This window comes from Heliconius melpomene, chromosome 6 (genome assembly GCF_056956725.1).
Source record: "Heliconius melpomene rosina isolate 202511_hmr_F chromosome 6, ASM5695672v1, whole genome shotgun sequence".
In the NCBI taxonomy this organism is placed as follows: Eukaryota; Metazoa; Arthropoda; class Insecta; order Lepidoptera; family Nymphalidae; genus Heliconius; species Heliconius melpomene.
This window is the reverse complement of record NC_140394.1, coordinates 9,406,037-9,429,035: the sequence shown is the minus strand read 5'-3', so window position 1 is coordinate 9,429,035 and position 22,999 is coordinate 9,406,037. Positions and strand designations below refer to the sequence as shown.

At 31.2% G+C, this 22,999-nt stretch overlaps 1 protein-coding gene across 4 annotated transcripts in view; it reads left to right on the top strand.

Annotated features, from left to right (window-relative positions):
- Positions 1-9,506: 9,506 nt before the first annotated feature.
- Positions 9,507-22,999, top strand: part of jus (EB domain-containing julius seizure protein) — a 63,067-nt gene continuing 49,574 nt past the window's right edge. For all 4 annotated transcript variants that reach the window (XM_085186363.1, XM_085186364.1, XM_085186361.1 and 1 more), the window contains exon 1: positions 9,507-9,704. The gene's annotated coding sequence lies outside the window, so the exon portion shown is untranslated. The remainder of the gene's footprint in view (positions 9,705-22,999) is intronic.

The window sequence follows — 22,999 nt, the reverse complement described above, 5'->3', positions numbered from 1 at the left end:
TAAGTATAGTGATATTATAAAACTGAAGAGTATGTTTGGTTAAGTGCACTTATCTCAGGAACTAGCTACTAGTTCGAAGTGAAAAAATCTTTTTGTGTTGAACAGCCCATTTGTCGATGAAAACTGTAGCTATCTGGGCTATTATTTAAGCTTTTAGTTTCCATGTTTCATATTTTATGGCTACATATAAATGGCGAATCTACGACTATCGTATTAATAGAAGAAATACGTATATTAATAATCTAGATTAAACTCAACGAAGATTCTAATTTCATAATAATTTATTTCTAAATTATTAAATTAATTATTAAATAACACAACAAATTATGTCAATTTAAATATAAGAATTTCCGTACTTTTACAAAATTCAGAAATTAATTCATTACATTCAATCTATTAAAAAGCTACTTATGTAAACAGAAAATACAAATAAAGCTCTAACTTCTCTGAAGCTTACGAAATAATGTCGACTGAAACACTCCTGTAATTAAGTATACACAATTTTCCTAGAAAAAGTACACAATTTAAAATTTAAATAGAGCACCAGGTAAATTAGAAACAAGCTTTTAGTGAAATTGAAGTCTTTAATTGACTTAACGTTATTATGTAAATAGGGATAGCGTAAAAAGTTATTTTGATATTTGAGACAAAATGATTATTAATTTTACATATAAATTAAATGAATTCAAGTGCATCAATATCATTTTATTTTTGTCTCCCTCTCTCTCTTTTTTTTCTCAATAAAATCATTTTTAAGAACAGGACGTAAAGATTGCAAACTGTAGTAAAATGAAGAATTTTGACCCATCGAATACGTTCAAATTTAAATAACTTATAAATATTATAATTTTCTTAGTATATGAATAATATTTAAAAATATATTAAAGCATTTTATACGGTGCGCTAGTTCTAATACTTTTTTAACGGGTACAACACTTTTATATCGACAACGTAAAATGACATATTTAAATCAATTTACAGTGCATCAATATAAATATTTTTTTGAACTCTATGCTTTTATACATAACAGAGTAGGCCGCTTAGAGCCCCTTTGTGTGTTATGGTGGAACTTTACGCTGCTTTTCGTCTACCCGAACGAGGTTATAGAAATATCCTATATCTTATAAAATAAAGTCGCTTTTTGTGTCTGAACTTTCTAACTCTTCTTCTTCTGAACCACACAACGGATTTTGATGCGATTTTCACCATTACGTCGAATATTTCTCAGAGAAGGTTTATATATAGTTTATTATTTGTACATTCTTATGTAAATTAACATAAATACGTTAAATGTGTATAAAGTCCTACCCGTTGAGACACTTTCGCGCATGCGCTGCTTTAATGGTAAGTACTACATGAAAATAATGTACTGGAGTATTGTTCCTCTTAATAAGATCTACAAAAAAGTTCGCGACGGCATATTCGTATCTTTTAAGAATAACGTGTAGTGATCATATTTCTGTCTAAAAATTGTAATTTCAATATATTTTTTACTGTGAGGGATATTTTTCCATAATAGTATTAATTTTTATCCTTTAAATTACTTTACTAAATTTCTACGTTAAACGAAGATAAAATTTGCTTTTTACACTATTTCGAAATTGCGAATAGTTTTAGAGAAAAACGCATTTAATTGTTAACACATTACGCCGTTCACACATAAATTGTATCGGTTCATGTTTCACTTATCTCTTACTCTCAGCATATAAATAAGTATATTAGTTACGTTGGCCATTTAATGTAGATCAAAACTGTCTTTAACTGTTTTTCATTTTAATAAGTACTTTAGAAGTTGTTACAAATATTCCTTGCTGCGAAACGGCTCGCCACTCGCCATGCGTCCCGTTCAGTGGTAGAATGCTGGCCTGCCACGCGGGCGGCCCAGGTTCTACTCCCGGCCGATGCCGGATAAATAGAATTAATTTCCTTCACAGGCAGCCACGTAGTGCTTGCTTTTCATCAGGGACAGAATACCCTCTTCAGCATTAACCACAAGCTCGAAAAAAAAACCCGCCTGCCTCTATAGCAACGAAGATTTAGATGCGTTTGCACGTATTGGATAATTGGAATTGAATGTATTATTTCAGCGCGATATATTTCATATTTTTTGTAGTAGTTACATATATATATTATTAGTAGGTAGGTTTTTTATTTATAATTTCTTCCGTTTAAAAATCGTCATTTAACTATCTAAAAATAGTCATTTAAATATATTTAAATAAGTACTTGAAAAGATTAGTAGCACAGATTTAAAATTACGGTACCTATTAAAAAATCCTTGCTGTGTAAAACAATTGGAAAATCCTTATTGAAACTACGAAAATGCGGGTTGCATTAGGGTTTAATTCATTTTCACATTATCTTAAGTGCTTTGTAAATATACATTATATATAATCCAGTAGTTAAAGCGGGCGAAGCCGCAAGGGGGTCGCTAGTAGAAAATAAAAGCTAGTAAATTAAAAAAACATTTATACGAAACGTTTTTAATGTAATGATGCTACCGGTATACTATTATTTTCTTTTTGTCAGCTTTACGCTGTACCCGCTTATAGCAGGGTAGGCAGAGGGAACCTAGTGTTAAGACACTCCGTTCCTCACTTTGCATTGCTAAATGGCGGAACTCAACGCCATGCTTTGCCTTGTTAGGTTAGATAAGAAAATTAATATATCTATAAATTGTTTCCCTGAGTGTCCATCGAACCCAGAACCCTCACGTTTATAGTTACGCACTTGTGACTATTAATTATTATTTTCTGATATTACATAAAATCGACTCTTTCAATATACAATGCCATCTAGGATAGTCCTAACATAATTATGTACAGCCATTCTGATATAAAAGCGCCATCTATTTTTATACAAGGCATATATATAATAGCTAAACTGTGGTACGATTTAGTTCCTATATACAAAACCATATAAGAACTTGTAACTCAATTGTTTCTTTGTAATAGTATAGAGATGTCGTTTTAGAAGAATAAAAATCTTATAATATACAATTTACCTTAAGCCCAAGATCCCAGAGCCGCCAGACCTACGTTATTTTAGCAAAGCTGAAATTTTGTGGACTATTAGTCCAATATGTAATTAAAACTGTATGCGTACTAATAATAAATATACATTTTTTACATCATTCTTAAAAAACATATTTAAAAACGAGCATTTCCACTTTAACGTAGCTGGACGTGTACCTTAACTTGGCGCTATCTCTGAAAGGTCCCCTTTTTCAAGGAAGAGAAGAACGAGAGAACGTAAAGTTCTTTGCAAACTAAAACGTACGACAGATATAAAGAAAAAATACATTTTCTATAACTTCTGTTTTTCTTTCCTCATTTAACAGTAAAGGTTGATGTTAATGCATATACTATAGTTAAAGTTACATTGTTTTAAATAGTATACACAACTAATATAGCAGCTCAAGCGGGAGCCCCCAACCAGGTTGGCGCAGGTCGACTGAAACTAATACGATCGACAATATAATGAGCTCGCATGCACTATAAAATATAGTGGAGAAACAATTGTATGTATATTTCTATTTATAATAGATGCTATGATGTTTGAGTTGTTTCATTGGTAGTAGGTTCGATTTAGAATCATAGCAATTTACAATTTACCTTAAAAAAGTTTTTAAAGCTTTAACTTTTACTTTGGATAAATAAAGAGAACATAGTGTTAAGACATTCCGTTTTTAGCTTTTTGCCAATATTATATCTCCAATACGTGTTGAGTGGCAGAACTCAACGCTGCCTTTTCAACAAAGCGAGGAAAATAATGACTACCTCAAAATCTTTTTAATTTTTCTAGCGATAAACGCTACGGTCTCAGTGTAGCTCTTTCGCCTCGTCCACTGTCATCAACCTCTTCATACATGCTCTCCGGGGGTTCCCACGTAAATAGCTTACGTGACCTTCCTCAATCAAGGTCTCCCTTTTAAGTTTTTTTTGTATCAAACAACAGCATGAAGAAAGCCCTATAAAACGTGTAGTCAATAGAATAAAATTTTATAAGATATACATATAAAATATATTTTATGAATAAATAAACTTGAAATATTCATATTAGCAACCAAATGAAACAAAAACCGAATAAAATTTTGTTGATACTAAAAGTAACGAATGGCCGCTTAAAGTAATAAAATAAAAAGCTTGAATATTGTCATATCTTTGTAAATTGTAATTTTTTCACATTTCATAGTATTAATATACAAAATTAGCTTTCAATTTGTGGGTTTGGGTTCGATTCCCACTCGTGAAATTCTCCTCGCTGTAGTAACAAGAAAAAACCAAGGCGTTTAGTACTTATCCCCAAACCGCCTAAGTAGGCCATTAGGTTGTTTTTGCATACACTTCTAAAATTAAAATCTAAATATTCTTTATACAAGCAGACTATTTGAGGCTAGTTCTGGTGCATGACTGTTAACGCGAAGGATGTGGGTTCGATTCCCACTCGACGAAATGTAATATTTAATATTTTTATTTCTTCGCTGTGGTAACGAGGCAAAGCGTGGCCCTGAGTTCTGGCCATCAACCCGCAATGCCACCAGAATTCGGCGAAAAGTGGGTAACGGAAAAAACAACAATATCCGTGTACCTACACGTGTTAAAAGAAAACATAATAAAAGATATTCTTCAATAATATTATACAGATGTTTTCTACAAATGAGCTCGAGCTCATTGTTCGAATTCCCACGGGAAATTCCGTAGCTTGATTAAATATTGAAAACATCTAAGCCATGCGTGATCCCGGATAATATTGTAGGTTGCAGTACATTGTTTTAGATAATATTTTATATAATGCTTTTTTCATTAGTCCAGGTCTAGATTTTTCACATCCAGATATTATAAAAAAATAAAAACTATCCTGCGGCGTGTGGGATAAAGCTGCACGCTGTATCCCGCACACAGTACTGTAGGCAGAGGGAACCTATTGTTAAGGCAATTCGTTCCCCAATTTCCGCAGAAATCTAGAGGCGTTTTCGTTCGAGCAGAAAGTGGGGAACGGAGTGTTTTAATACTAGGTTCCCTACTGCGGGATACAGTGTGAAGCTGAAAGTAGAGAAAGATAATAAGATAATTCACTGCGTGATACAGCCTAGCCTTCAATGAATCGATGGTTCGATAAGCCCCATTACCATGCATGTCACGAAACAATGAAAGTCATAAAAGTATACTTATTATGTACGAATATTTTATGGTCCACACTACGGAATCCTAAATAGCGCATAATGATTATCGTATTGCAGTCGTTATCGATTTCAGGACGTATGGCGCTTCTAAGGACGTGGAAATACCTAGATCTAGTACAAAAAATTTACATCGTTAGGCATTTTGTTTTTCTTCATAGTTTCTAGTTTGTTTCTCATATAGTTTTTTCTTGTATATTTAACTTTTTCATTAACTAATTCTTTTTTAATGAACTTTTTTTCAACTTTTCACCTGTTGAGATAACAGGGTGCAGATATTTTATGACCATTTTCCATACATCACACTATTTAGTGTAACTCACAAACAACACGTACTGTCTATTATAGATATGTAAATTATTAAGGCATCATCTAATTTGCATATCGGAATTGGGCACATGTTAACTGTAGTATGCCCAATAATTTCGCTTGTTCTCCTCTCACACCTAAGCTAGATATCATATAATAAAACAAATTATAATAAAATAAATACCTTAATAATTTTTAGGGTTCGGTAGCTCAAAAGGCAATAACAAAACCTTTATAGGATCACTTCCTTGTCCGTCTATCCACCACTTATTTCGAGGTCGCGTGAATGTACCAAGCAGGAAATAATATGAAACATTCAGATCAAAGAGCTCTAAAGGCACAGGATAATCAAGCTTCTAAGTGGACATATGAGCTTAGTTAATAGAGATATGAGCATATTTTATGCATCGATTTTGCTAAGTTTTGTATGAAATTCATCACGTAATAAAAACTTATAACGAACTTTCTACTTCCCGTGGACCGTAGTTATAAAATTTGGTAAGAAGTAAAAACTTACAATAGGTACAAATAACGGCAATATCCAAAAGTTAATATTAAAATTAGTACGGAACCTTCAGTGGGCTAGGCTGACTGGTATTTTTAGCCGACTAATTTGTTAAAATATAGTTTTTTTTTTCATAGAATTATTTAATAAAATACCGAACACCACACATTATATACTAAAATGTCTTGAAATAAATAACACTATATATCAAAATGTCTCGAAATCTTCAAAAAAGCTTAATAATATTAAATTAATATATAGTATATTGCAAAATAAATCAAGCGATAAGTTGAAGAAGCATACAAATACTTATTTGAAGACTCCCTAGAGACTCGTTCGGTTTGGTTCGCTCGCTGTTATTTCGAACTTCAATGTATTTTCATACAATGCTAATTGAATGTTGTTCTGGAAACTATGAATACCTAACTATCGAAATATTTTCGTTTTTTTGTAATTTGTTGCAAAAATAGTAATATTTCTATATTTAATAGAAACTGAGAACTTCGTGAAGTCTGCCAGTGTAAACGACGATTGTGAGTTCGATTCCCACTTGGGGGAAACGACGGGAAGCATTTGCATTTTCCTCCCTACGGACTAAAGTTTAAAAACAATATTATATTTTATTATAAAACTGCCTACCCTCATAAATAAAACATATACCTATTTCAAATCTATAGACGAAAACTGCTGGTGCATATTTTAGGAATATATGCTGTATTTTTAAACTATGGACAGGGTCTGACATTTTACAAACTTTTTCACAGGGAATTCGTGATGTTTGAACTCTATCCATATGTACGAATGTATTTTTAGTAAAAAATCCAGAAATCTATATATCTACAAAACTACCATAAATAGAGGTAAATTTTGAAAGAGAAGCTCAGAAAAAACAACTTACCTACGCTGATTATAACGTTTTTTTTTTCAGTTTCACGCAGAATTTTGCATGAACTAGTGTAAACATAGAGAGTCTAGAAAGAGAAAGAGAGAGTCATTGCGTGTAGAATGGCGGAACTCTACACTGCGCTCTGACTTAACACCATAATGGCAAAAAAAAATATTTCATTTCTTCGAGTGGGAATCGAATCCACAACCTGTCGCAATTACATATTTTTGCCTCTGCGCTACGACTGGCCTCAATATATAAAACATACAAACAATCTATAACACTAATTATAGCACTAATTGTAGCACTGATTATAGCATTGGTAGATCGCTGGGTATGTTAAGTCCTGTAAGTCAATACTTTTATAGCATTCTACCTACTCCACTTTTAATTGATTATTTTTTAGCTGTATAAATACAGTATATTAGCTCAAAACGCTAACATGCAATATTAAAACGAAAACTAATATTTTTAACTAATTTTATAAATAAAAATTTACGCTCGAAACGCCATATATCAAGAATTCAATTCAATTCAATAAAAAATTTTCAAACTTAAAATGACATACTAGAAGAAAAAAAAATCAAATCAGCTTCACGCTGGATCCTACACACAGCAGGGTAGGCAGAGAAAACCAAGTGTTAAAACACTCAGTTCCTCACTTTAGAAGATGAAAAAAAACAATTTAAAACAGCTATTTCTACAAATCCAAATAAAAAAATAAAGTCATTTTCACATCCAACGTAATACTGCTACGAAGCAACGTAGCGAAAACCTAATTTCGTTGCAGCTTAAACGTTCAAGGCATTGCGTAAGACTATCAAATATTGTATACGAATACAAGCTTCGATGCCAACGATACCATGTTTTCCTGTAAAGACGATGGTTCTGGGTTCGATTTTCAAATGATTTATTCTTATATTCTATTTATTGATCCAAGTAAAATTGCGGCTTAGAGTTTACTCACAACATCTCGAAAGTTGAGCGGTGCATGGGTCCGTAGAGAGTATCTTAACACCAGTTTCTCTCTGCCATGCGAGATCGAATCTACAATAATCGCATTTTATGGTATTGTAAGACGCAAAAATAAAAGAAAAATCTAAATAACTATTGACATTAATTTCCTTTCCTTCTTGATACCAATTTTCAAATATAATTAATCCAATCATTCAATTTTTTTACTATCACTCCATCTGGAGACCAATCGCACTTTGTACTGTGGCCAAAGAAATGAAATTTTTTTATCTGTAGGTATTGTATAAAACTCTTCCGTCACTACACGGCGTAGAACGCTGAAATTTTGCATGTAGGATCCTTGCAGAACGTGTGGACTAAGCAACAAAAACTAAAGAAAACACGAGTTCTTACGTTTCATATTTCACGCAGATAAACTTTCGGGCCTTCACTGGTATGATATATCATTTTTATACTAACTTTTGCCGAAATAGGGTTCAAAACTACAACAGTCAGTAACAAACTTTAATGACGTTGATACGAAATAGGTAGAAGTTAAAAGTTTTGTAAGAAATTAAATTTAAATTCTCAGATATTCAACAGTTTTCATAGATATAAAAAGGTAATATCACGATCGTCGTCTCCGTAAGGTTCCTGTATGCAATAATATTTAAAATTTACTTCCATTTATTTATGGTTCTTGTATTTAATTTTTGGTCCTTCCGGTCAAATTTTTCTTATTTTTATGTTCTTATTCTACGTTGCTTTAGTTACGTTTTGTGTTTATTACTCCTTGATGTAATAGATACGTATCATAAATTATTTTTTTGCAATCTTATTTGAAATCTTATGTTAGATACTGCATAAAAGTTAAAAAATTGAACTTTTTTCAATAAAGATAAAAGCTTCTTTTCTGCTATAATAATTTCTGTTACAAATATACTACAAAGTTTTACACTTTTCAAATTAAAAATGTAGTTTTAGTTCTATCTGTATAATTTACCGCAAAGTGCGGCGGTTATTTGGGGGCTACGTCTGCTTTAGTGCGCATGTTCAGTACGTGTATAGGGATGCGACACGATAATTTTATCGATAAAGTAACTTATTTATATTGTAGAAGTATTTGTAGAACTGATATTGGTGCTGCCCTAGTCGTAATGCTTATAAATAGGAAATGAGATCGATTTAGCTCTAGCTTTTCTTTGTCTATCTAAGAGAATGTCTCTTTACGTTATACTGTCGATATATCGAGATACACACGTAACAGGATAGGCAGAGGTTACCCCATTCCCATTAAGACACGTCTGTTCCTCATTTTTTGTATTTTCGACGCATGGGCTGTTGATTGGCGCCAAATTTTCGAAGCATTGCCTGTTGAGTAGCATTAAATATTAAAAATTTCATTCCCTTGAGTGGGAATTGAACCCATGGCTATCTAGTTTAGAGTCAAACGATTGAGTCTCTGTAAATGGATGTATAATTAATTTAGATAGATAAAATATGTCCGACGTAACACGTATATTTGATATAATAGGTGTTTCTGTCTACATAGAATTCGATGAGCGAATAAATATTTTATAAAAATATTTTTATTTTTTATTTGCTTAAGCCTACGATAAATAATCTGACAACCTTATGACAAGCTAGAACAACACTACTCAAGCCAAACCGTAGTCCGCGTTGGGAGTTTGACGGTAACGTTCGTATTTGACAAAGCTTCAAATTTCCATATATAACTAATATTTGACTACAGTGGCAGTGTTTGTACGGTGCGCAGGATTCTAACACATGTTGCAGAAGGGTATAAGGTTCGATACTGCGTGGCACAAGCCTGGCTAGCTCGTTGTCCCTTTGTAAGGAATGATACGGTAAGTTACATATAAATGTAAGATTTTTCTATATATTTTTCGAAATCAAAATAATTTTAAGAATTTTGAGACGTTCGTATGACATTTTTTATATAATAACAACAATAATTTGAATAATAGTAGAAAAATGTGCTAAAAATCGATATTTTTTTCAGGTTTTTATTATTTTGGTAATATATATTTACTAAATTTGAACATTTACTGTAATACTATGAGAAAAACCTATATAAAATTTTATTCTAAAATGTCACAAGACTGAAAAATATATCAAAGCGAGATAAAATTCATTCGTAGGCTTTGTTTTAGTTGCATCATAATTAGGGAAGTAGGTCATTTAAGCCAATAAAGTTTGGGGACGTCATTTGAATGGCAAATATGAATTTGCTTGATATAAATGTTACTTTTAAACTTAAACTAAGCTGGAATTGAACGATCATTATTTAGATTTTTAAGTAACCGATGTAAACTATATAGGTGACTAATTTATATTTTTAACGACCTAGGAAATATTAAATTAATTGAAAGAGAGGACAATTTATCGAATATATGAATATCGAATATATTAAGCTTTATTTATATAAAATAAGACTTTTTTATTATTTTTGGATAAACAATAAATAAAAAATAGTTAAGGGACAACAGGCCACCACTTTTAAATTATAAAATATTTCACAAAAGGACTGTCTTGACATTAGAAAAGAGATTTCCTTACCTTGTCCATACGCTTTGTCCCAAAGGCAAAGAAACTTTTGACAAGCAACTATAAGAAAACCATTATGAAAAAAAATATATATTTTATATATCCTACATACCTTAGTCGTTTTCCAAAAATTCGTCGTAAAAGTTAACCTATATAATTTACTTCTAAGCAGTAAAGCTAAAGCAATTTTAATATGGGTCAATTATTTGAATACCAGAATTAGCGGTTAGAGCCTCTTGTTGGTGTAATGACTTCATTAAACGTAGCGCAGTTTAGAACTTTTCTGGAATTAATTTCAATTTTAAACGTAATGTTTTTAAATGTAGGTTAAAAAAAATTGAATTTGTATGTATGTTGGTATGTTACGAAAATGTCCTAACATTTGATAGGATATTTAGTAATTAATAGAGCTGTTTTTTTTTTTTGTAATTTGTCCATCCAAATATTACATCGAAATTCAGATTTTGTACGCATCACTATTTATTTTAAAAAAATCGACACTTCAAAATTGACTTTTGTAAAAAATATATTTATAAATATTCTATATAAAGACGAAATACTATAATCCTGACATACAAATAAGTAGCGACATAACTAAAAAAATCTTTTGATTGGATAAACTCCAGTTTTATTGTATAAACTAGGCAGTTTCTTCCTACCTCGCTATATGCTGGATACATCGTAATGCTATAATAAGTAAATATATCAGGATTGTCGAAAAAATAGAGAGAGAGAGAGAGAGAGAGAGCAAGCAACGATAAATGAGATAAGAAAAAAGTTTTTTATTTTGTCTTTTACTATTTGTGATGCTTTCGATGGCTGCAACAGTAAGAAAAAAAAATCTTTGTAAGACAACTGGGTATATACTTAGTAATTATTTTATCCCTTATAAATATATTGAATATATATTAGAAATGTAATATATTAGCTATTTTTGATACACCAATGAAGGCACAAAACAATAACGTCAATAAAGCTAGTGATATGCAAACAAAGGCAGTGTAGGTCCATCCATTACCGGAAGCTCGGATTTCTAGGTCAAATATTTGTACTTTACCCCACCAAAAGGGTGTATCGACCTTTATCACACTGAGGCCAGTCTTAATGCAAGTTGTGAGTTCGATTCCCACTCGAGGAAATTAAATTTCCATTGCATTGTGTCGTGGCAAAGCGCACTCCAGAATGTGGAACGGAGTGTAAGTTAACACCAGGTTCCCTCTGCCTAACCTGCTGTGTGCGGGAAACAGCGTGAAGCTGATAAAAAAAAATATTTATATTTATTTTACCACACGGAATATACCCTGTATTGACCTCTGTCACAAGTTGTATATATTCTGTCATATAAGGTGTGACTCTAGTATATATCTTTATGAGCTAGTAAGGTACGTTTTAGTATCAATATAAGTATTGGATGAGAAATGTAATATTTTAAAGGATTCTTTTTTCTCACATGAATGGAATGGGAAAAGAAGAAAAAATGTGCAGGAAAAAGTTTGTATACACTGACATCGATATAATTTAAAGCGGAAAAGTGAAGAAGAGGGAGTCATAACACTAGCCTATCTAGGAGCATAATATGCTTGAAGATAAAAAAAATATATAAATAAAACGTAGATGGTATAATAGATGGAGAGTGGGTGACGGAGAAATATTACACTCTTGGTTTTTCAAATATTACTCTTCACAAACTTTATATTTAAAAAAAATGTTCAGGTTTGAACCTAATGAAGCATTGTGAGTATATAATATTTATGCAATTGAATATTTTTCTAAAAAAAAAAATTAAGGATCCTTGAAATTTTTGACGCATTGACCTTTTATTGCGCAAAGGATTTTTAGATATATTTGCTATCGTGGGAAAAACAAGCCGGGCCAATTAGGAGCGAAAAATGTTGGCTCATGTTTCTTGTTTTTGGCTAGTTTTACTATATAAGCATCCTAGCGTAGTTGGAAACAGTTTAACTGTATGTAAATGGTTGTGAGATCGATTCCTAGGGTCCTAGGGAACCTGCCTTGCCGTGCCTTAGCACTCCCATTATGACACTTTTGTAACCCATTTTCCACCGAATTCTGGAATTTTGTTGATGAATTCCTTACCATAGCAAGGAAATGAAAATATTACATTTTCTCGAGTGGGAATAGAAGGCACAGCCTACCTGTTAGACATTAACACTAGGTTCCCAGGTTCCTACCCTGCTAGATATATACGGGAACAGCTGAAAAACATGTATTATGCATCAGGTCTCTCGGACTTGTATGTATTTTCAAAAGGATTTTTGCACGATTTTCATTAGTGAGTGCAAAATATCTTTCAGTGTCCACGCGCGCTATTGGCCTCTCGCCAACTGGCGTGACCAAGCTATGGAGGCAGGCCAGTAGACGTGCAGTTAAGTTGATTTATACGCCTAAAGATTTCTTTAATGCCTGCATGGGTGTGTATGAGATATGAGTTAACTAGTTGGGTACTAAGGCTAGAGTTTAAATTTGTCATTTTTTCATTAGGTTTTTATATGTAGCATCGCACTGTATCTCGCCTATAGGAGCGTAGGCAGAGGGAACCTAGTGTTAAAACATTCCGTTGCCCATTTTCCACCGAACGTATCGATCTATGTAATTGTATGTTATTGAAAAATTTTTATTACGTTTTAAAAAAATATTTATTTACCCGTGAAATTGGATCGTACAACTATTCCATTTTCAGTTAAACGTTGTCATATCTGAAAAGTATTTGACTAAATATTTTTTTTTCATCAAATATTATAATTTGGAATATTTGCCAATTTCATAGTTTTTGCTTGAAAAAAAATTGTAGTAAAAGGGATGTTTATTTTATTGCAATGGAAATTTGCAATTCAAATTTTAGATTGACTTTATTCACAAAATTTCGTATCTCAGCTTCACGCCGTATTACAATTGAAATTGAAAAACTGAATATTTTAGGTATAAAAGTTTTTTATATAAAAAAATTTGCTGTTTTAAATTGATAAATTTATCTAAAACAAATCCTCCTGTAACTGCACAACGGTAATGGCTTCTATTTCTACGAAAGTAATCAATTATTTTCATTTCCTTGCTCTCAATAAGACAAAGTGCTGCGTTAAGTTCCACTTCTAAAAATTCAATGTCTGAAAATAGGTATATTTTCTGTAAGATAATGAATATTTTTGGTCCATACATATAAGAAACCTTTTACGCTCTGATTTTTTATCGATATAAATATAAATTTTAGGATTTATAAATTAAGGTAAACAAACTTACTTTAATTAATTTTAATAATTATTATTTACCTATGCGTATTTAGAAACGTATATATGCTCTTCACTTATTTCCCAGTACTATAACATAAATGCCCAACGTCATTGGGTACTTGCCAAATGCTGTATCATTGATAAGAGACAGGCTAATGACCTATTTAATACTGCGCTAACTTAACTCAACTAGTATTTTTAAAGAAATGAAAAAAAAATTCTGGGATACTTATGTTTGTTGCAGAAGGGAATGTAAAGGGAACCTTTTATTAATACTGGGTTAATACATTGTAAGCTTGTAAAAGAAGCGATGGGCTGTATTAAAAGGTGATTCTTACTACATTGCAAGGTAGGTAGAGGGAACCTAATGGGAATTCACTCTATTTTATTTCAAACTTTAAACATATTAATTAACTATATATATAATATCTACATATATAATATCTACATATATAATTCATATATACTTATCCAATACGGTAAAAACTGATGATTATAATGTAATAACAAGTGATGACATGCTAGGATATAAGAACAAAACCTCGATAGTACTATCTTAGTACCGAATCTTCAAACTCATATAAACATGAATAATAATTGTTACCCTTTCATTATATACTTAACTTTCGTAATCTTCATTCCACACTTGTTTGTAGAGTAATCCTCAAGACTAACAGGGTGTGTAAACTTATCTTTGTAATTTTGACGATCCCTTCTCTGTGTACAAAGGTCTTGACTAAAATTACTTAAGACAATTGATACAGTTGGAATTTAAGTGGTCGGCTGTGTTTTGTTTAGGAAGAAAGTTGAAGATAATTAGTGTGTTTTTCTTTTCTTTTCTACTCCTTTTGATAGCGTAACCTAACATCAAAATGTAAATATTAATTGGTTACTACAAAATTTAACAATGCCCCAAAGATCTAATAGCTCTGAATTATATTACATTATATTATTTTTAATGCTTTATGCCACACTTAGGCTTAATTAAAAATTTAATTTGTAACTACAAATATACGGTACCCAACCATATAACGAAAATATTAAACCTAACTTAATTCCCCCAGTCTCTTTTTAACATAGAACCTCTAGGAATACAGCTGTCAGTAAATGCAGGAATTCATTCATTCAATATAAAAAAAATTAAAACCTATAATAATAAAAGCAGGAGTGTATACATTTTAATCAACATTACCATATCATTTAAAATTTTATTGCATAACTCATTCGTTGAAAAAAACCGCCGTTAGGAGTCGTTTGGCGAAGGTCCTCGAGTTTTATGCCAAATATATTCTACAGAAGTGCGAGTAGATGACACTGCTGGTTTAATATTCACAAACGTATCAAACTTTGAGAGACTTAGAAATGTTAAGCTTAGTTTTGATCTCGAGGAAAACTCTCTTTTGAAATAAAAAATGATTTAAGATTCTATTCTCAATCTAATCAAATAGTACTTAAATATTATTAAAATAGTTTATTAAAACTATTATAAATCAATTCATATTCAATCAATATTTTATAATCCATTTTGTTTATTTCGAAGTCTTTTAATTATTCAAGCAATAATGTTACAGAAATTTTATTAAAATAAATTAACTTAAAAACTGATAAAGTAAAACAAATTACTTTTTACAATGTCATAAATTTTCGAACGAAATCAAAATTTTATTGTTTCATAAGACGATTTACGACGTTTCAGTCAGTTATCGAGTATAAACGTTTAAAATTTAGAGTGCTTTATTAGCACGCAAATGTTTAAAAAGCCTTGAGCATGTCGAAGCCTTACCGTTACATTGTATGGTTGTGTACTTGGTTACTATATCTTTATGGATATACTAATCGTGACTACGATTGCTTAGTAATTTCTACATAGTATTCGGAATTTCCCCCTAAAAATACCACAAAAAACGCGCATTTCGATACTATAGAGCAAATTAAAATTAATAGAGTACTTGCAGTTAACCTAAAATTATGAAATTTGGCAACTAGTATCTACAGATAGTACTAGTTTGAATTTCAAAAAAAAATCGAGATCTCCATTATTTATACGGAACCCCCGGAGGGCGAGCCCGACTTGCGCTTGTCCGGTTTTTTTTGACATTATTTCATACACCTATTACAAATATACAATCAAACAATATTTATGAAATTGGACATGTGGAAAGTATTTGTCATTTTAATTAGAATACTGGGTTGGTTCTGGAAAAGGTAAGAAAATTCATTAAAAAAAATATGAATCTTTGATTATTGGCATGATAACATTGCACAGTAGGAAAATTCGCTAAAAAAGTAATGAGAATAAAGTGACATTTACTTTGTTTATATATAGTTCGACACGAGTACTGCAATGAACTGACAGGACGTGTTAATTTACATCAGTGATGATCACGTAATAAGTTAATAGGAACATTATCTACCTACTCCCTTGTAAAATTTGATATAAGTATTTTTCTTAATGAGGTGTTTTGTTTAAAATATTTTTAATAGGATATTTTTAAAGTGAAATTTCTAATGAAATCAAATTCGCTCTTCTAACGAAAAATCAATTGCAAGGAATACCAAACAGATATATTTTTAAGAAAATGCCTTACTGCTAAAAATGGAAAGAATAATGTAACTTAAAGATTTTCGGCGACTGATTATGAGTAAGTTGTAATTAAGATGTGTTCTAATATATATGGGTTCGATCCCCATTTGGAGAAATATATTATTTTCATATATCTATACTATTATTACTTTTTGTTAAAGTAATAAACGACGAGATTCATTAATAATGTCCATAACTTAATTAGAGTAAAATTAATATCAAACAATATTTCAGCTGCAAACAGATTATATCGGCTTTAATAAATAACTTTTAATTATGAAACTAATTTAGCTGTTACAAATGTATTGATTTTTCACAAACAACATAATGTTGGTATTTTCATATTTTTTCAGCAGAACTTTAGCTTTCAATAGTAGTAATAATTTAATTAAAATTTCTAAAATCCTTGTGGGTTCGATTTCTTGCTCTGGAATCAAGACGAAGCAAAAACACAACTCAATTATACTGACTTTATTTGAGGGTAGTATATTTTTTTCGTTCTTACAGGAATTTTGGGAAATTTTAGAGCTTCCTAACAATCTCCAAAGAAATTACACCGAAACCGATTTTCCTACGCAAATAAAAGATTTCCCGAAATATCTAGTGAAACTCAATATAACAAGATTTTATTTTCCTAAAATTCACACAAGCAAAATCGCAGGCGAAAGTTTGTATTTATATAATACTTCCAAGGCAGTAAGTATATCATGTTGAATTAACTTCAACTTCCAAGAAAACTACCAAAAAGTTAAACTAACAAATATTTTCGTTTCAACTCGTTCTCTCTGTAGCAATACTAAACTTTAGTATTAAAGTCACGTGCTCGGACTCAAAATGAACGTTTCCAAAATTGCAAACGTAGTATAGTATAAACGCTTGATAAAGTCTTGAATTTTTTGGTTTAGTCTATGAGAAAATATGGAAATTACATACATATAATTAAGTTATTTATCCCACACGTTGGGTAGGAAAAAATAAACCTAGGCCGAGCCTTGTCTCGTTTCAAAGTATAAAATACTCTATCAACGGGCAACGACAAAATTAATTTATTTAAATGATATATTGGGAATAACATAAAATAATTAAAACTACAGTGTTTATGTGGTATTTATTCGAAATATTACTTTGTCGTATTCGATTCTATATAGGTAGAATATATTTACTGTACTTTGTCACTTCTGTCTGTCACTCAGTTACAGATTATAGATTTATATAGATTTTCAAAATCTGGAAAATCTTTTAATGGAATTCTATGAAAAAACTATTTTTTCTTAATATTTTTATTATTGTTATTTAATTTTTGGTTTATATAAAGTAGTATTTTATCTTTTCATTAGACCAGTTACTAGAATTATGACCTTCTTATTTGTAACGATTCTCTTTGACTCTATAGACAATGGGTTCACTTGCATGAGCATAACATGTCGTCTGCAACTAAAACGCTAGCTACTTAAAATTCTAGTCTAAAAATAATACGAAATGATTTACTTTATTCTATTAATATATTTGTATTTTTTTTGTAACCAATAATACAATAATACATTATAATACATTAATTAGTTACACGTTCAATATGAAATTTACAATTTTTTTACGGCGTTGGGTTCCGCCAGCCACAATGTAAAGAATTCGAGTGGAGAGTAGAATCCGAATTTTTTAATACTACTTTTTTCTTACTTACCCTATTATATACGGGATAGAAAACGGGAGAGAAAATTGACAAAAAAAAATAGTAAAGTATATTTTTAAATTGGGATAGGGAACTGAACCTGCTTACCATTAGTTAAAAAACGATTACATTAAATTACGTATTTAACATACTTGTTATATGAATTACTAGAAACGTATAACATTTCTTAATCAACTAAACAATAGAACTTATGTCTATACAATTAAGATTTAAAAGTAACGACGTTTTTAGCCACCTATACCTCATACACTAGTTAACCTAGTCTAACATTGTTGTAACACATGGCTTAATAAAAGATAATAAATATAAAACAAGCGCCCGACGGCATGTGGGCCCTTGGTAGATTTATGACTCCGAGAGAAAGTTCTTTAAAAGCATTACGAGAACCCTGCTGCACATGTTGGGGCAGATGAACATTTGGATGTCGATGACAATAGGCTCGATGATTTCCGACTTCCAGGGAATTTCATATAATAACTCCATGAGAAACAAAGCATCGTGGGAAACGAGCCAAAGGGGTGGGGACACCCGAATTTGTATTAAAGCCGACCAACCTTAGGGATAAGGCGAATTCCACTACCAGCACTCTTATAGTTAAGAACTAGTTTTAATAATAATTGTATTTTATTTTAATAAAATAGTTTTTAAAACAAAAGTTTAAGATATTTTTACTGGCGCCCATCGGTGGGGCCTAGCTAAGTGAACAAAACGCGCAATCATAAGTAATTCCGCAAAAAGTTTCGCGAAGTCTCTCAAGACTATGGCTAGGCAACGAAACCAAATAAATACGTAAAAATACTGTTATCAGTGGAAGAAAATGATCAAGGAAGCTGCCGTGGTGAGCATTCTGTAAGTACCAAGTAGCATTATCTTTGTCACCATTCCTTCCCATCTGAAACTCCTAACTTTTGTATATAATAGCTATAGGAATACTAGTAGTGTTATTCACTCTCCTTCTGATAGTGAGAGTAGTGAAAGTAGAGCGAGTTAGTCGTCCTACCATTTTAGAGTCCCATGTTTACATTAAACAATGGATCCAAAAACCTTACTTTTGTTCGTCCCTTCGTATAAGGGCGATGCATTTACTTTATATAATTATATTAACTGTGCTAAGCAATGGCTACAAATAGTGGGTGGAGATACACCACAAAATGTTATGTTATTATTAAGTAAATTAGAATCTAAAGCTGCTATATCAATATCTATGATTGAGCATGATTTTAAATGGAATAATATAGAATTAGCATTAAAAAGAGAATGCGGAGATAATAGAGATTTAAATACGTTATTAATAGAGTTAGGAAATGTTAAGAGAAAAGGTTTATATAAAGATTTAATATTCGAATTAAAACAAAAGTTATTTTTTATTAGAAGTAAATTATTAGATAAATATAGTGAAAAACTTTTAGTAGATGAGGTAATGGAGCCGTACATAAATACCGCCCAGAATACCTTAAGAAAAAGTTTACCGTATCATGACCAAATATATGTATCTAACTGTAATTTTAATGAAACGGCAACTAGAATATTGCAATTAGAAGCAGAAGGGAGATATGACAACATTAAACAAAAGTTTTCTAGCATTTTACCGCCGCCGCGTAATGTACATCAAAATGCGTATTCGCAATATAAACCAAACTTTAATTATAATCAAAGACAAGCTTATCCGTCTACGTCGCGATCGAATCATTTTCCGATGCGACATAATAATAATAATAATTTTTATAATAATAATAATTACAACCATAATAAAAATCAATGGACTCCGAATCCAAATAATTTTTTTACTAGGCCGCAGAATAGTTATTTTAAAAGAAACCAATATCATCCTAATACAAATAGGATCCCGCAGGAAATGGGGGATGTTTCAATGCAATCAGCCCCTCCATTACGTCCTGGTCAGGTTAATTTAGGGAAAGGTATTGTTGCTGAGGAAGTATTCCACAATGAAAATAATTCTGATAATATTAATTTAAATTTTCACGAAGTTACCGACCGCGAAAAAAAATCACATAGTATAGAACATGTGAAAGGTAAAGAAAATCACTCGGATTCATTACAATCTCATTGTAGTGAGGAAATATCGTTAGACAATACACCATGTAAAACGGACTCTACTGTAAATACAAAGTTTAAGATATTTTTACTCACTAGTAGTATGAGGCTTACATTTTTAATCTCTCATACGTTCCTGAGATAAAAAGTAACTTTTTAAAGATATGTAGAAATAGAAAGGTCAAGTTCAAGATTCTTTCTTCAATATAATAGTACTGCGGTGTGTTATAAATATACCTATTATTTAGATTCACGCTTGCGAGGTATCGCAAATAGCAGGATAGGCGGTCGGTTGCACATGCACTGCACAATTTTTGAGACATTGTTAAGTAGCGGAACCTAACGCCGCTCATTGTTGTTCCCAGAGCGATAAAGAGAAAGCAGTTCATTCTCCTACCCGTTTCAACAAGCATCGCGTTTATAGTTAGATATTTTTTTCTGATATTAGAATTGTAATAGTTAATCTGTCTGTTGATTTAAGTTTTAAATAAAGAACCTTCTAGGACCAATCATCTAGTACCTTAACCTAAGATATATAAGGGAAAATTTTTCAATTTTGTTGAAACTAAATTTAATTATTATATTTAAAAATTTTATTATATTTAAAAATATATTTAAAAATTAACTTATATACAACTTTCATCATACATCGAAATGAACCCCATGTTTCGTAATATTTGTAAAACTAGTAATTTTTGAACATGTTACAGTCCACTGCAATATTTATAATTTAGATTTACAAACATATTACTCATTAAATATTAAAAAAATATTCAGCTTCTCGCTTTTTTTGCTACATACGTAGGGTAGGCAGAAAGAACTTAATGTTAAAACTCTCCGTTCTCGACTTCCGAATTTAACATACTATGTGTTGAGTGGTGGGACTCAAATCGAACTTTGTCTATCAAAGTGAAAAATTTAAAATAATAGATTTCCCAAGCAATCATCAACACGTTGACCTCTCTAAAATGCGTTACTTTTCTCTTATTCCTGCACTGCAGGGTAGACAGGAAGAACGTAGTCTTAAATGGCGGAATGAATGGCAAAAAATAAAAAATCTACAACATATTTATATACTAGTAACTCAATTTTTCTTGTAAGAAACAAGTAAATAAAACAATATATGGACCGTTTATTTTGAAAGTGGTGTAAGTCCATTTTTGAGAAAAATGAGATATCACGTAATTCATGCTTAATTTAATGTAATGTTTTTATATGTAACTAGTCCGTGTTTAATTTCTCAAAAAAAAAACATTTTTTGAACAACTGAAAATCGGTCGGTATATGAAATTGCATAATCATCGACATACTAACCTTTAATTTTCTCGAAACAAAAGAAAATGGACTTACACCACTCTCAAAATAAACGGTCTATATAACACACAACTTAAAGACTTTAAAGGCAGTAAACAGTTGTTCAAGGAACAACAGGATGCCACCGACGATTACCTTTTATTACTCAATTTGAGCTAACAATAGTCATTTCTAAAAACGTTTTTGGCTAGACTAAAGGTATTCTCGTTCTTGTTAAACTTTTAATAGATTTGTTAAATGTGAAGATCGAAAATATAGTAAATTTAGTTGGATTTATATGGAACTATATTTATGTAAAATCTTAGCGATATTGAGACAGTATGACAGCAGACTGGTGATGATTGTGGGTTTGATCCCCATTTGGGGATTATATGGGAATTAATTTAAATTTCCTACACTGATATACAAACTGCGGGGTTAAGTTCCACTAGATAATTCGAAAATGAAGTTGACTGTGGGGAACGGAGCAAAATCTGCTTGTAGAAAATTGTTTTGGATTTTTAAATTTTTGAAATAATCATCACACGTTATACACGATGGTTGTGGATTCATTATCTGAGGAATATTATGGTTTCCCATTTCACATGTTTTATTAGAGTAAGGAAATGAAAATAATTCGTTCCCCCAAGTGAGGAACCTACAACGAACGGGTTTAAACTCAGACGCTGTTTTATTAAAATCGTTTGTATGTAATTATGCAAAATTTTGATCTAAGAATTGAAAAAAGGCGAAAATACGCCTGAGCCTTTGTCCTTGCTCCTATAAAAAATTCGGAGATTTATTATTAAGGCTTTTCGGATCTTCACAGAAAGTTTATATATTAATTTTTAAAATAAAAAGTTGGACATGAAACTTAATAAAATGTTCAAAGCTCATGGATTTTAAAAAAATTTGTAAGAAATACTTATTTTCTTTCCTCGGTCGTTGGAATTCAAACTTCAAAGAGTATTTACACGTCTTTTTAGGGTTCCGTATCTCAAAAGAAAAAAGGGAATCGTTATGGGATCCTTTTGTTTTCCATTTGTCAAGACCATTAACACACTCCACTACCACCATTCAAACTCACACATAGTTCCACTGCGCCAGAAAATTATAAATTTTGAACTATTTCTTTGAAAATCTAAAATCTGGTACATATTATGTTCGTCTAGTAACCTTGAGCTTGTTTACTTGTAAATATCAAAATTATCGATTTACGCTACAAAGATTTATAGCTTTAGGCATATTTGCAGGAGTGTTGTCGTAATTATTAATAGTCTGCGAGTTGAATTATAGACAAAATCAATATGCGAATAGAAACGTTTATAATAAAGTAGGAGTCTATATTAAATTATTATATAGGTATCTAATTTTTATGTGTATATATTATATATATGAGCGTAAACGCGATGGTTGCGGGTTCGATTATATTCAGAGGAATGAATTCTTTACTTCGCCTAATCTAGTGATACAAAATTAAGTGTAGAGAGAGAATTTTTAATTACCACTCGGCACACACTGTTTTGAATTCGGACAGAAAGCTGATTACGGTGACTTGATATTATGTTTCATCTATCTAATCTGAAATATATATGTGCCGGAAGCTATTTGCAATTTTAATTCAGTTTTTTTTTTATTTGAACCAATGATCCGATAGCTAACAAATGATTTTTTGCGCTATGAGTTTTTAGCTTTATTCTGTACTAGCGACCCTCTTGCGGCTTC